The sequence below is a fragment of the Giraffa tippelskirchi genome, chromosome 2, assembly GCF_054371585.1.
Source record: "Giraffa tippelskirchi isolate mGirTip1 chromosome 2, T2T-mGirTip1v1.2.pri, whole genome shotgun sequence".
Classification (NCBI taxonomy): Eukaryota; Metazoa; Chordata; class Mammalia; order Artiodactyla; family Giraffidae; genus Giraffa; species Giraffa tippelskirchi.
In genome coordinates, this window is record NC_137276.1 from 189,070,648 (window position 1) to 189,083,207 (window position 12,560).

A 12,560-nucleotide genomic window follows, 5' to 3' on the forward strand; every position below is an offset into this window, starting at 1 on the left:
GGATCGAACCTGGGTCTCCCGCATTGCAGGCAGATTCTTTACCATCAGAGCCACCAGGGAAGCCCTCAGACACTTAGAGCTGTGTAACAATGGCGTAGATGGGCACAGGACAATGTGTAACAATGCAGTCGATGGGCACAGAACAATGTGTAACATTGGAGTAGATGGGCACAGAAAATACCTAGTGCCCGATACTATGTTGATTTTGTCAATATAGGTCCGTCTAGTCAAGGCTATGGTTTTTCCAGTGGTCATGTATGGATGTGAGAGTTGGACGGTGAAGAAAGCTGAGCGCCGAAGAATTGATGCTTTTGAACTGTGGTGTTGGAGAAGACTCTTGAGAGTCCCTTGGACTGCAAGGAGATCCAACCAGTCCATCCTAAAGGAGATCAGTCCTGGGTGTCATTGGAAGGACTGATGTTGAAGCTGAAACTCCAATACTTTGGGCACCTGATGCGAAGAGCTGACTCATCTGAAAAGACCCTGATGCTGAGAAAGATTGAGGGCAGGAGGAGAAGGGGACGACAGAGGATGAGATGGTTGGATGGCATCACCGACTCAATGGACATGGGTTTGGGCGGACTCCAGGAGCTGGCGATGGACAGGGAGGCCTGGCGTGCTGTGGTTCACGGGGTCTCAAAGAGTCGGACATGACTGAGTGACTGAACTGACTGAACCGATTGATACTATGGGAGATGGATGAGATGACTACACTGCTTCTGAACCTCACATTTGCTGTGAAAGTAACCCTGAATTTCTTTTAGGAACCAGAATTCTTAAGAATATGGACCTGAATCACAGATCCCCAAGTTCTATTCCCCTCTCTGAAGCCCTATTCATGCCTACCCTACAAGAAAAAACACCGTTAAGGGAATGTTTCAATGACTTTTACTGAAAATAGAAGAAAAAGATAAAGGGGGGCCATTGCTAAATTAGGTTATCTGTTTTTCAATGTGTCTTTTTTTAGCCATCAGAGAGCTCTGCTGTAGCTGGCTGAATTTAGTGTCTTCAAATGTGGGTGACTAGGGCAATAAAAGGAAACAAACTTTTATTTTTTCATCTTAAGAGAAACCAAATAAATACTCAACAGGATTTTTTTCCCAAATGTGGCCATGCAAGCACAACCTGGCTGATCTGCAACTGAGCACTATTAACATCTATTTATAGCCAGTATTTTTATAGATGAATCACATTTACCATGAGACAGTTAATATTAAGGGCTCAACCAGCTCTGCTGAGAACCCCATAATCTTACTACTTCTCTTTCCATTCCCCTTTCAGGGAACTAAGTTATAGCTTTATGGATCCACACAGAGAGAGGGGGAAATCCAAGTGGAAATGTAAAGCTAGCCAACAGTCTGCTCCCTAGATGTTAAACACATTCAAACTTAAGACACTGAATCACTTTCAAGGTTGTCTCTTGGCAAAGAGCGTCCTTTAGTCGGCACAGACTCACTGTGCATTATGCAGCCATCTTGCCATCAAAACAGTTCATCCCCCAAACTTCCTACAAATGAGTTTAAATGGCACTACATTATGTCACAGACATAAAAACAGGACTAAGGACTGTTCAAGGTACCGTCAAATAAAAAGGAGTGTGGTGGATGTTGAACTCATTTTATGCATGTGAACCTGTAATCAGGGAGATGAGGCTGAGATAGAACAAAGGGTCAGGGTATATATGATAAAGGTTCTGAAAATTCAATGACTTTAACTGCAATTTTCTAGTAGGTCTTGGGGACCGAGTGTCCCTTCTCCACCCACATGTGTGTAAACACACAAACTAAACTTTGTGTAGGTACCAGCACTACCCTGATTGTTGTTGTTCAGTTACTAAGTTGTGTTTGACTCTTTGCGACTCCATGGACTGTAGCATACCAGGCTTCCCTATCCTTCATTATCTCCCGGAGTTAGATTAAATTCATGTCCACTGAGTTGGTGAGGTGATGCTATCTAACCATCTCATCCTCTGCTGTCCCCTTCTCCTTTTGCCTTCAACCTTTCCCAGCATCAGGGTCTTTTCCAATGAGGTGGCTCTTCCCATCAGATGGCCCAAGTACTGCAGCTTCAGCTTCAGCATCAGTCCTTCCAATGAATATTCAGGGTTAATTTCCTTTAGGATTGACTGGTTTGATTTCCTCGCAGTCCAGGGGACTCTCAAGAGTCTTCTCCAGCACCCCAGTTCAAAAGCAACAGTTCTTTGGCTCTCAGTGGAATTCTTCTTTATGGTCCAACTCTCACGTTGTACTTGGGTACTGGAAAAATCAGAGCTTTAACTACACAGAACTTTGTTGGCAAAATGATGTCTCTGCTTTTTAATATGCTGTCTAGGTTTGTCATAGCTTTCTTTCCAAGAAGCAGTGCGTTCTGTTGGCAAAACTCTGCTAGCCTTTACCTTACTTCATTTTGACCTCCAAGGCCAAACTTGCCTGTTATTCTGAGTGTCTCTTGACTTCCTACTTTTGCATTTCAATCCCCTTTGATGAAAAGGACATCTTTTTTTAGTGTCGGTTTTAGAAGGTCTTGTATATCTTCATAGAATTGGTCAACGTCAGCTTCTTTGGCATCAGTGGTTGGGGCATAGACATGGATTACTGTGATGCTGAATTGGCTTGCCTTGGAAATGAATCAACATCATTCTGTCGTTTTTGAGATTGCACCCAAGTACTGCATTTTGAACTCTTTGTTCACTATGAGCGCTATTCCATTTCTTTTAATGGATTCTTGCCCACAGTAGTAGATCTAATGGTCATCTGAATTAAATTTGTCCATTCCTGTCCATTTCAGTTCACTGATTCCCTAAGATGTCCATGTTCATTCTTGCTATCTCCTATTTGACCACGTCCAATTTACCTTGATTCATGGACCTAACATTACAGGTTCCTATGCAATACTGTTCTTTATAGCATCAGACTTTACTTTCACCACAACTGAGTGTTGTTTCCACTTTGGCCCAGCTGCTTCATTCTTTCAGGAGCAATTGCTAATTGCCCTCCACTCTTCCCCAGTAGGACATTGGACACCTTCTGATCTGGAGGGGCTCATTTTTCAGGGTCATATCTTTTTGCCTTTTCATACCGTTCATGGGATTCTCCAGGAAAGAATACTGTAGTGGGCTGCATTTCTTTCTTCAGCAGACCACATTTTGTCAGAACTCTTCACTATAACCCATCTGTCTTAGGTGGCCATGCACAGCACTATGTCCTTTTGCCACTACAAGGCTGTGATTCATGAAGGGGACTACCCTCATATTGATATTAATTTTTGTCTTTGAGAGTCTCCACCCTTAGTTTAGCTTTACCATGCCCTTTCCTACAGTCTTTACTAAGGGTAAAACTCTTTAAGATTAAATGATGACATACACAAAGCATTTAAGATAGTGCCTGGCATGTGGTAAGAGGTCTATACACATTAGCTGCTTCTATCAGATTCTCAGTACCATTTTTCTGAATTTCTAGCCTGTGGTTCACAGATGACTCATCTTTACTATGAGGCAGTCCCTATTGATACTTACAGCCAATCAGCTCTATTGAGGACTGCATGATTCAGTCATTCAAATGAATCCCTGCTGAGGTCCAACTCTGTTGAACATTGCAGAGACAGACATGAACAACAGGGACCCTAAGCTCACAAAGCATGAACAATAAACTCATTACCAGGTAGCATTATCTCCATTTTACATCTGAAGGCTCACAGAGGTAATAGTAAGTTGTTCAAGGCCACAGAGCTAACATGATTCAAATCCAGATCCATTTGATCCCATAATCTCACAGTCTTTCTTGCCATGCTCCCTCTGCCCACACCCAAGATGCCAGCAAAGTGTTTGAGAAAAGGTGGCTTAGCTTCTGCACATAAATGATGCATGAAAACAAAACATCTTTACTGAATAGACCAATTGCTGAAAGGGCTAGAAGTTGTGAATTCATTAATATTCATATTTCTGTGTAATTCTGTGTAGCCAGAATTAACTGTACCCATATCAACAAAACAGACATTAGTCTAGATACAAAAATAAGCTTGCACAAATTAGCAAATATGATAACTGATACAGTAGGTACTTCATAAATGTTTATTGAATAACAATGTTGAAGCAGGATATTTTCCTTTACTAAGTATACCTTCTTATGAGACCCTAAGTAGATATAGCATAATGATTTGCTGAATTCTAAAGCCAGACGCCCACACTGGGACCTGGCTCTGCTACTTTCTAGCAGTATGACCTTCAGCAAATTACTTAGCAGCTATGCCTCAGTTTCCTCTATTGCAAAACAGAGAAAAAGTTTTTGAGAAGACTAAAGGAGTTAACCAAAAGAAAGCATTTAGTATTTATTTGCTAAGTACTGAATTAATGTAAGCTTTCATTGTTATTTTCTTCTTTAAATTGGAGTAGTTTTGATTGGTTACCCCGATATCATAGTAAATGATCAAGACCACAACCAATTTCTTTCACTGAGGCATTCGGAAGTTCTTTTATACAGCCAAATAACCTCTTTCCACCATTCAAACATGGAAATAAACAGGTATGCAGAGACTAAATTATGTCTGAGTAGCATCCAATTATGTAGAATAAGCAGTTTTTGTTATACAAAGAAAGAATGATTAAGAAAATTCAACATTTATAGTAAGGAGTTGGCTAGGGGCTTGTACGCTAGGGGGAGGTGGTAGTTACAATGGGTCTCAATTGACATTTGGCCATTTCCTGTAACTAAATTAAGTAAGTAATTCCAAAAAATTCTATTTGTCCTTCTTCTGCATGAACACATCCTTACCAAAATATATCGCGATTTCAACCAGCTTATGCCAAAGAAAAACTGACTGAGGTCACTGCATAGGAAAACAAAGAAGAATCTGCTTCTCAGGGCCAACTGCACTGTATTTGTATCCATAGATACAAGACAACAGAGAAGCACAAAATTCTAACGCGGGAAGTCCCAGGACCTCAGAGATCATCTAGTCTCAGGCACAAATTCTGTAGTAAGGGGGACCCATTAGGGAGTGAGTACCAGGGTAGGGGTCAAGGGAAAGAAACCTTATTTCATCCTGAATGACCTCATGGGGCCAACCCAGCCTAATATCCTTATTTTACAAGCTACGACCCAGAGCCTAGCTAATTAAAAGCAGAATTGAGATTAGAAGTCCTGTTTCCTGATTCCCAGTCTATCACTCCCTTACATTTCTGAAGGCTGCCATTCTATGGCTCCGAGAGTCACAGATAATCAACACATTAGGCCTTGTTAAACTTGACAACTAGGCAGGTTTCCTCTTTGCAAAACCATCAGGCATTATGTCACTAGCGACAGTTATGAAAAGAGTAAGGCATCATGATTTGTTATAAACAAAAGCAATTTTCCATTCCATTTTTTTCACTTTGTAACCTGAAAACCCCAAACCACCGCTGCTATTACAAAATTTTTCTTTTCCTCAGTACGCACCCCTGGGCCAAGCACAGATGCATAAAAAATTTGCCAAGAGAAACAATGAAGTCACTGATAATACAAAGCATGAGAGTATCATGAAATTCATGTCTTTGTTTTCTTCCTCTCGATACTTAATTACTTCTCATTACTGATCACTTTGTGGTTGTTGGCAGAAGGGTAAGGAAACTCCACCACTGTAAACACGTGGAGACACACTCTCCTCAGTCAACCCAAAGTCTGCACATGAAGGGTCTGTTCACAAACCCAATTGAGCACCAGCAAGAATGCTGAAGCTATTTTCCCTAGTCCCCAAAAAAGATAGTTTCAGAAAAACTCTAAACAATTTAAAAAGGATAAACATAACATAAAAATGTTTCAGCTCATTCCTTTTTTAAAAAAAATCACTTATAAATATCATCATTGGCAAATGATCTGTGCACTCCTGGAGGATTTGACTCAACTCACTTTAACAATGAGGTGAGGAGGAATATAGCCAATATTTTATAATAACTATAAATGTAATACAACCTTTAAAAATGATGAATCACTATATTTTACACCTGTAACATATAATATTGTATATCAACTATAACTCAATTAAAAAAAAAAAAGAATGAGAGGTGAGGGAAGACAGTGCGTATATGGAGATCCACTCGGTTTTCTGTAGCAGTCTGTGCTTCATGCTAAGTTGCTTCAGTCGTGTCCGACTGTGCGACTCTATGGACTGCAGCACACCAGGCTCCTGTCCATGGGGATTCTCCAGGCAAGAATACTAGAGTGGGTTGCCATGCTCTCCTCCAAGGGATCTTCCCGACCCAGGGATGGAACCTGCGTCTGTTACGTCTAACCTGCATTGGCAGGTGGGTTCTTTTACCACTAGTGCCACCTAGGAAGACCTGTAGTGGTTCAGAGTTGCCATAAACTCAAAGAGCACTACTTATGAGCAATGCTTAGCAAGCTACCCTGCTAAACAGAAACTTACATTATCTTGGAATTCTGGAAGGCATACCTTGGATAAGATTAATGGTGACAGAGGAATCCTTACTGAATAGTAACAGAATACAAGTTGGTTCTTATCAGTAGGCTATTGTTCCACATTTGACTACCTGGGTAAGAGGAAAGCACAGGAATGCATCATAGAAGTCACAAAAATAACCCTACGTTTCCAGGAAACTAAAAGAAGTAAAGAACCAAACACATTTTACCTCTCTTTTAAACTAGGCTTCTATTTGATTTTCACAGAAATATGAATCTGTAAGTGTGACAGACGAAGAGTTTTTCAAAGATGGCTGCAGTTAATTCTACCCAGTCCTCTGCAATGTGACTCTGCAGCTCCTTCCATCAAGAAGTGGAATCTATTTCCCCACTTCCTGAATTTGGGGTGACCTTGTAATGCTCTTTTACCAAAAAAACTGAAGACTTGGAGTAGGGGAGAATAAGTGATGCAGGGGAGAGTCGATGACAACTACTGCCATAGATCACTACTCATCACACTCTTGGGATGCTGCCCTGAGTCCGCTGTATGAGGAAGCCTGGTCTAGCCCACCAGAGGCTGAAAGCCAACATGGAGCAGAGATGAGATGATCCAGTTGAGATCAAGTTTGTCTAGCTGAGAGTCAGATACGGAGTGAGCCCATCAGCCCATTCACACCCAGCTGAGCTGCAAGATGACTGAAAATGCAGAGTAACCTACAGTTTTGAGCCACTGTTATTTAGCAATGTTACCTAAATTGTGGAAAGCGCACAAAGTAGAAGGAACAAATCAGTCATTTTCTTGAATAGCCATTAGGTATGAAACACCAGGTCAGAAATCCCATAGGACACATGAATGGAGACTATTAATATTAGATAGAAGAAACTGAAGACCTTGTCCTTCATGTGAGAACATTTATATAAACAAAGTGGTACATAATATTTAAGTGTTTTAAACATATTTACTCTACATTAACAACCTTCCATTATTCCTATAGGCCAGAGTAATGATCTTCCTGAAGTGATCAAGATAATCCAACGGGGTGGGAGAAAAAAAACTAGATTTCTTATTTTTTATTAATATTTTTCTTTTTTATTTTTGAATATGTTTTCATAAGGTACATAGCATATATTAATATGCTAGTATAGGAACATTATTTATTAGTACATAAATATACATATAATGGGGCTTTTCACAGTCAAAAATTCTATATATCCTAACTTTCCATCCCTACATAAAAATATACTCCCTTTATGCCTTTGCATTTCTCAAATAAACAAATCCTTTCCTGGATATGTAGTGGAGTGAAAGTGAAAGTTGCTCAGTCATGTCCAACTCTTTGCGACCCCATGGACTAGACACTCCATGGAATTCTTCAGGCCAGAATACTGGAGTGGGTAGCCATTCCCTTCTCCAGAGGATCTTCCCAACCCAGGGATTGAACCCAGTTCTCCTGCGCTGCAGGCTGATTCTTTACCAGCTGAGCCACCAGGGAAGCCAAGTAGTGGACAGTCAGTGACAACTACTGCCACAGATCACTTTCATCTCTGCTGTAATTATTGGTAAGTAATCTCTTCAGCAAGGCTACAAACATTTTTCACACATGGTATCTGCATCCATCTCAGACAGGGTGTTTATAACCATCTGTCTTTGGCAGTACAGTATAATAGCATGAGGCATGATTTTTTAAGAGCACAGGTAGTAGAGCCAGGTTGTCTGGATTCAAATCCCAGTTTTTCCACTTACCAGCTGTGCAGCCTTCATTGGTGCTTCCATTTCTTTGCTGTAAATAGAGATAATAATATCCCCACACTTCATAGGGTTGTTGTGGAGAACTGAATGAGTTAAGAAATGTAAAATGCTTAGAAGAATGCCTGGCATGTAGGAACTACTCATTAAGTATTAGCTATCATCAACATTACCACCACCATCACCACCATCACTGTTGATCTCTAGCAGCTAATAGAGGAATAAATGTGTGATGGAGGAAAGTCAGAATGAACACGAATTATAGAGAAAACATACTACATGACTTGTTAAAACTTTGAAAGTGAATGTTTTAAATTTCTCCAGATGGATACTGCAACTTTAAGGCAGGGTGTCCCACTAGTATCACTTGATAGTTGGTTTGTTACTGACAAAATACATAATAAACAGGTAAGCCACTACTAACACCTTCAAGTTCTGCTTTTACAGCCTGATTGTTATGATGAGGCTCCTGAACAATTCTCTGTTGAAAATTAATTCTGGGATTCTTTCTTCAAGTGCTTTTAACTGTGGTCTCTACTCTGGTGAAAACCATTAGTCACAGGTTTCCTGCATATCCACATGCAGCGTTTAGATTTCTGTGGATTTCCTATAGGGTGCAGACCCACAAATCCATGTCTTTTAAACACACTATTTATAATATATGCTAAAAGAAAGGCACAGTGGCAAGAATCATTATATATCCTAGGAGAAAGGGGGTCATAGAGATCACCTCCTCACCCATCTCACCTCACAAATCAGGACACTGCACTCAGGGAGGATCACATCTTAACTAAGTCCCACAGCTGATTTGTGATAGAATTCTTTTCACCTGACTTCCGTCTAGTTCAGTGCACTTTTCATGACCCCAGATTTACAAACTATTTCCATAAACTTTACACTTGAAAGTGTACCACCTGTATTAAGAAAATTAAGATAGTCACACCATAAATAACCAATTTAGTGCAGGACACACAGTGGGTCTTCAATAAATGCTTGTTGAAAGATGGGTGGAGAGATGAATGGAGGCTTAGCTGGTTGGTTATGAAGACTTCAAGGTTCCTAAACTGTTCTGCACTCTGATTTCTCAAGTGGTGCCAGCAAGGTGGAACTGGAAAGAGTCAATTCTTCAATAGAGTAACCAGGAAACACACAAAACATTTCTTTCAATCTTCTTTTCTTTCCCACTGAATTCATGGTTCACAATTCATTAGATGAAATAATCAAATAAACTTGCTTTAGTTCTTAAATTTTTTTCAAACTATAAAGGTAATACAGAATCACTATAAAATTGGAGGGAATAAAAGTAAAAAGTTAATAATGTTAATAATAAAAGCTAATGTTTATTTGGTGATAATATTGTATTAGGCATGCTATAAACATACGACATGTATCAACTAATTTAATCCTCACAGCAACTTTAGGTTATGAATATACTACTATTATCATCCTCATTTTACAAATGAGAAAGGCAGAGAGATATCAAGTAACTTGCCAAAGTTTTATAGCCAATAAGTAATGGAGGAGATATATGAACTCAGGCAGAGTGTTTCCAGAGTTCATGGTCTTAACCATTCTATTATACTGCCACTGCTCAAATTTTGGTTTCCAATGCAAATTATAAAGAAGAGAACTGATTTATTATTAGAGAAATGCAAATCAGAACTACAGTTAGGTATCATCTCACACTGGTCAAAATGGTCATCATAAAAAAAAAATCTATAAACAATAAATACTAAAGAGGCTGTGGAAAAGGGAACCCTCTTGCACTGCTGGTGGGAATGTAAACTGATATAGCCACTAAGAGGAACAGTATGGAGATTCCTTATAAAACTAGGAACAAAACTTCCATATGAGCCAATAATCCCACTACTGGGCATATACCCTGAGGAAACCATAATTGAAAAAGACACATGTACCCCAATGTTCATTGCAGCACTGTTTACAACAGATAGGATATGGAAGCAACCTAGATGTCCATTGACAGATGAATGGATAAAGAAGTTGTGGTACATATATACAATGGACTATCACTCAGCTATAAAAAGGAACGCATTTAAGTCAGTTCTAATGAGGTAGATGAACCTAGAGCCTATTATATAAAGTAAAGTTAAGTCAGAAAGAGAAAAACAAGTATCATATATTAATGCATATATATGGAATCTAGAAGGGTACTGATGAGCCTATTTGCAGGGCAGCAATGGAGACGCAAAAACGGAGAACAGACTTGTGGACATAGAGGGGAAAGGAGAGAGTGGGAAGAACTGAAAGGGTAGCACTGAAGAATATACTTTACCATATGTGAAATGGATAGCCACTGGGAATTTGCTGTATGATGCAGAGAGCTCAAACCCAGTTCTCTGTGACAACCTACAGGGGTGGGATGGGGTGGGAGGAAAGTTTAAGAGAGAGGGGATATATGTATACCTATGGCTGATTCATGTTGATGTATGACAGAAACCAACACAATATTGTAAAACAATTATCTTCCAATTAAAAAATAAAGAACTGATTTAAAAACTGATTAACTTGACTAAATTAAACTGAAAACTTCTTTATCACAAAAGACATAAAGTGAAAATGTTTAAGCTACTATCAGAAGAAATAACAGCAAAACATATAATCAACAAAACAGTAACTTATAGAATATGTAATGAATCCCTATAAATTCATAAGAAAAAAATAACTAATATTTACAAAAGGAAAATGGGCAAAGACTATGAACAAGCAATTTATGAAGAAACTCAAATGGCATCTAAACACATAAAAGGATGCTGCTCTTATTAACTTAGGATGCAAATCAGATACCATTTCATTTACCAAATTGGTATAAATTCCACAATAGCACGTGTTGATGAAGATATGGAGCAAGGAGAACACTTATACTCTGCTATAAATTGGTACTCCACTCAGGAGAGCAGTAATCCCTAGCAATGCTGAGAACACAATATAGCAGAGTCCAAAGATCCCACTCTTCTGCCATAAAGAATACCTGAAGAAATGCAGGTACACAGGAAGAAAATGCAAAAATGTAAAAAATGCATTTTTTCCTAATGCTAAAAACATGTAAATTATTTAAATATCCATCAACAGTAAAACAAATAAGTAAATGGTGGATTACTCATACAGTGTAATACCATATAGCAGTCAAATATGTAAAATAAGTAAAATGGAACAAGTAAGAATCTCAAAAATATAGTACAAAAAAACTTTCAGAATGCTACACTCAATATGCTATGTTTACATTAGGTTTGAAAATCTGCAAAGTAATACTATAAATGGCTCAGCAATATATACACACACATTAAAAATATAAAGTGTGAAACATGCATGGGAAGAATAAACACCAAATTCAAGTTGGTTACTTATGGGGTAGGATGTGTAGAAAGTGCGTTAAGGAAGACGTACATAGGGGCTTCTACTCTATCTATAATATTTTACTTAAAAAACTATTTTCTAATGTACTGGATTGTTTGGGTTAATCTGTAAGATATTACCCAAATATGTAATACATGGAAATTTTACAAATCTGTGTGGTAGCATGTAGTGATTCATTATATTTTCATACTTCTCTGTATGCTTGAACTTTTCCAGATTTTTTTCTTTTTTTTTGGCCATGCCTAGTTCCCCAACCAGGGATAGAGCTGTGCCCTCTTGCAGTGGAAGCCAGAGCCCCAATCACTGGACCACCAGGGAATTCTCTCCAGAATTTTTTTTTTTAATGTAATTTTGGCTGTAGTGGGTTTCTGATGCAGTGCACAGGCTCTTCATTGCTGTGTGTGGGATTTCTCTAGCTGTGGTGAGCGGGGGCTACTCCCTAGTTGCGGTAGCGTGGGCTTCCTGTTGCAGTAGCTTATCTCATTTTGAGAGCCCTAGCTCTAGATGAGTGGGCTTTAGTAGTTGCAGTGCACGGGTTCAGTAGTTGTGGCACAGGGGTTAAGCTGCCCTGCAACATGTGGAATCTTAGTTCCTAGACCAGGGATGGAACCCATGTTGCCTGCATTGGCAGGCAGATTCTTAGCCACTGGACCACCAGGGGAGTTCCACCGCTTCTGATTTTTAAAGAAATATTATTACAAATGAAAAGCAAGGCACCAATGATGATGATAGTTTCTTGACTTGTACGAATGAGTAAAATTAACAATCTTTTTGAACATCACTGAAGTAGACTGTAAGTTCAATTGATATTTTCTTTTTTCATTAGAAACCTCAAAGGTGGAACAAATTATTGTGCTATTGTAAATTAATTTCAATACCTATATAATAAGATGTACAGCTAAAATTGTCTCTCAAATATTAATTTATTTTATATTGTTTTCATAAAAATTAACTACTATAGGCACTAGGGTTCTTATTTTGGAGATAAGGGTTCTAAATATAAACCCTTGACTTATCCAAGGACAGTTCTGGAATTTTAGCAGAAT

The 12,560-nt window shown here is 38.9% G+C and overlaps 2 protein-coding genes across 7 annotated transcripts in view; one reads left to right on the forward strand and one right to left on the reverse strand.

Annotated features, from left to right (window-relative positions):
- CMSS1 (cms1 ribosomal small subunit homolog) overlaps positions 1 to 12,560 on the reverse strand; it is a 401,056-nt gene that overhangs the window by 253,460 nt on the left and 135,036 nt on the right. The gene's annotated exons all lie outside the window — the stretch shown is intronic.
- Positions 1 to 12,560, forward strand: part of FILIP1L (filamin A interacting protein 1 like) — a 314,206-nt gene that overhangs the window by 178,428 nt on the left and 123,218 nt on the right. The window contains exon 2 of one of the 2 annotated variants that reach the window (XM_081572464.1): positions 6,660 to 7,952. The exons of the other annotated variant lie outside the window; for it this stretch is intronic. The gene's annotated coding sequence lies outside the window, so the exon portion shown is untranslated. The remainder of the gene's footprint in view (positions 1 to 6,659; positions 7,953 to 12,560) is intronic. 2 annotated transcript variants of the gene reach the window in all.